This window comes from Capra hircus, chromosome 18 (assembly GCF_001704415.2).
Source record: "Capra hircus breed San Clemente chromosome 18, ASM170441v1, whole genome shotgun sequence".
Classification (NCBI taxonomy): domain Eukaryota; kingdom Metazoa; phylum Chordata; class Mammalia; order Artiodactyla; family Bovidae; genus Capra; species Capra hircus.
The window spans coordinates 53,688,222-53,691,561 of record NC_030825.1 but is presented as its reverse complement, the minus strand read 5'-3'; positions in this window follow the sequence as shown (position 1 = coordinate 53,691,561).

Here is a 3,340-nt window from a genome sequence, read left to right as displayed (position 1 = left end):
TTTTTTCAGTTTCTTTCTTGGCTTCCACATCTCTGTTTCTGAATACTTTGTTTGCAATTTCAATTAGCTGGGAGCTGGACATTGATAATACTCCATCCAGCTTCTGGAGCTTTCTTTTAATATCAGGGTAAGCCTGTGACACAAATGTTGAGTTTATAATGATGTGAGAGCCCCTGGCTTCGGGGCCGATCAGCGTATAGAGTCTATAAGCCTCACACAGTCTTTCATAAAATTCAGAAGGGGGCTCGGCGCCTCGTCGCACTACTCCGGCAGGTTTTGCCATATCCGTAGGCCTGCGGGCTCCTCTTTTTAGTCCCTGTAGAATGGCTGTACGCTATCTGTCTAATTGGTTTCTCCCCCTGTCTGTATTATAGTCCCAATTAGGTCTGTCATCGGGAAGGGTTTGTTTCACCCACATCTATGGGTTTACAGTTCCTTCTGGAACCATTTCTAGCAGCCATTTCTTTGCTTCAGTAAGAATTCTATACTGCTGTTTGGGACTGAAGAGGGAAGTTAATAATTGGATAATATCGTCCCATGTTGGTCGGCGGGTACAAAAAATAGTTTCCATCAATCTAATCATATCCTGTGGCTCCTCTGAATATGGTGGCGTATATTTTTGCCAGTTCAAGATATCAGTAGACAAAAATAGTTGATAGTAGTAGGCCACGGGAGCTTGGTGATCATTACCGTCTTTCCCCTGTATGCGGGCCTGCTGGACTTCCCTAAGGGGCATCTGAAATGGTGTCTTTTCCTCTAACTCCTTGGCAGAGCACAGTCTCTGTTTAATTCCAGTGTTCCCCTCCCTTTCTCATCGGTACTCTTGTGGAGGGGGGGGGGTGTTGGCGGCGGGTAGAGCTTAGGTTGTGCCTCTGGGGTAGGAGCTGAATCCGGAGGGTGGTATCCAGTGGTCCCTCTCGCTGGGGTCAGATCCTGCTGGGGTGGTGGCTCTGCGACCCCTGGGGGGGCTGAAGGAAGGGCTGGGGACAGCGGTGATGCTGGGATGTCCTGTGGCCTCCGTCTGGTGGCTGTTAAGGCCCCGGCCTGGCCGACACATCTGAGGGCCGGTTCATCATTCAGTACAGTGGGGGAGGAAGTTCCTCATTTGGATCCTGTAGAATCTCTTTTTTATCATCAGTTTCTGTGCCTTTTTCCTTCTCCATTTTGAATATAAAATCGTGCCCATGGTAGAGGAATCTTGGGCCAGCTCTAGCCAGGAATACGTAGGGGAACCGGTCGGGTGTCCAGGCTTCCCCGTGACTATCACCTAGACTGCTTTTATTATTTTCAAGTCCACTGTGCCCTCTGGTGGCCAGCCAACTCCCATAGCAGACTATCTGACCTTGAAGAGGGTACACAGCCGGCCAGGTTTCGTTTTTACCCCATAGTCTCCTCTGAACCCCTTTTTGAAACTTTTGATCACAGTGGTCAGTATGGTTGCCTTAGATCTGTTTCCTCCCATTTTGCCTACCTTTCCGGGAGTGTCCCTTCTCCTGTTGGCAGAGTTTCTGGTACCCCAGATACTTCTGATATTTCCACTCGATGAAGCATTTAAATTGCCACTCGGCTTCTTCCCTGATAGTATTGAAAAGGGCTTTGCCGGCCAAGTCCCAGAGGGAGAGGGGAGTCCAGCGTGCTTTCTCCCGTTGTTGTATGTGCTTGAACCAGAATATCACTTAGTCTAGGACCACTTCTCCTGAAACTTTAAATGCCTTCTCCGCCTTGGTGAGCTTGATTGGGTATCGACAAAAGCCCAGGTGAGTTAAATAACCCGCGTCCCAGGCGATCTCCGGAAAAGCCAATTCGTACGCGCTTATATATTTCCCTTTCTCTGCCTTAAGAAGCTTGAGGGGATTGAGGCTTTCACAGCAGATGGGACACTTCCTGGGAGAGGGCAGAATACATGCACACAGAGACCGAGTTTCTTCCCCCAGTAACCCTCTTGCGATTGCCTGGTAATAATTTTCCCCAAGACGCCACCTCCTACATGACAGTCACAATAGAGTCTTCCTTAAAACCCCGTCACGTCCGTCAACCTGTACCCAACAATCGCAGTCTCTCATACATCAGCCACCGTAGGTCCGTGCGCTTCTCTAATCTCAGGGGGCTGAGCAGGCCCCCTCTTCCACCCTACTGGGTGGGACCCTCCTTACCTGAGCACTCAGTTTCCTTGCTACCATCCACTGCTTGCTAACAGGAGAGGTCCGGGTGTTGAAAGGCAGAATTCTTCCAGAGGGACGAGGCACCTTCACCCCTCTAGGTGATTCAAGCCTCAAGGCCCCGGAGGAGCCCCAAATGGGACTTGTCTCCTCAAAGTGCGGAGCTTCCTGGCCAATGCACCAAAAATGTTGTAGCCATGCTCTCCGGGAAGCAAACTCACTCAGAAGGACAATGCAAATGGTGGAGTGCAGTTTATTACACCAGGGGCCCAAGGCAGAGTCTCCTCTTAGCCGAGGACCCGGCCAGTTTTTGGGACAGTCTTATATACCATAAGTGTACGTGCTCAAACCCACCTCCCCGAATTCCTGGAAACTAGCCTGGATAATGTAAAGGGGCTAAACCATGATTCATGTATTAGTCCAGACAGCTAATGAGGCTAACATATATCAATAGGTTTTGTGGAGATAATGTTTTGCTCTGGGGTAGACTAGTACATTCTTTTTGGTGATGGGAAGTCTAGGTACCAGTCCTGGAGTCCTTTTATCCGGGGGGTCTTTTTTTCAGCTGGTATGTTGTTTCTATAGATTCCGGGCACATAGCTCAAAGTCCACTGGGAGAACACCCCGGCATGTAGTCCAAAGTTTACAGTAAGTCTAAAATGGAGTCCCACAGCCAAGGTGGAGTTCCCTTTGCCCACTTTCTCCTTTTAAGAGGAGATTTAGGGTTGAGGTGGATGGTAAAGTCACCCTGAAGAGTTGGGACTCACTCCTGGTCCTTTAAGGAGGTGAGGGCTACTGGATTCTGTGGGGCTGGGGAGGCTGGATGCCTGGTCCCAGGAAGGGACCCCCAGTGCCAGCCTCTGTGCTCTGGCCTCAGAAGGCGCTGGCAGGGAGTGGGTGAAGTGGCTTCTCTGGGCTATATGGGGTCATCATGGGTCAGCAGCCTCCCTGCCCAGACACTGTGTGAGTGAGAACTTTCAGTTCCCCTGTCTGGAGAGGGGTTAGCGATGTCAGCTTGCCTCAGCCCTAGGTGTGCAGAACTGACCCCGCCCACGAGTCAGACTCCAGCCCATCCCTCCCCCACCCCACAAGAACTAAATGATTCCAAACTCTTTGCAGGTGCTCAAATGCTTCCTGAAGTTTCTTGAAAGCTTCGACCTTCTATTATAATCAAGTCTTAA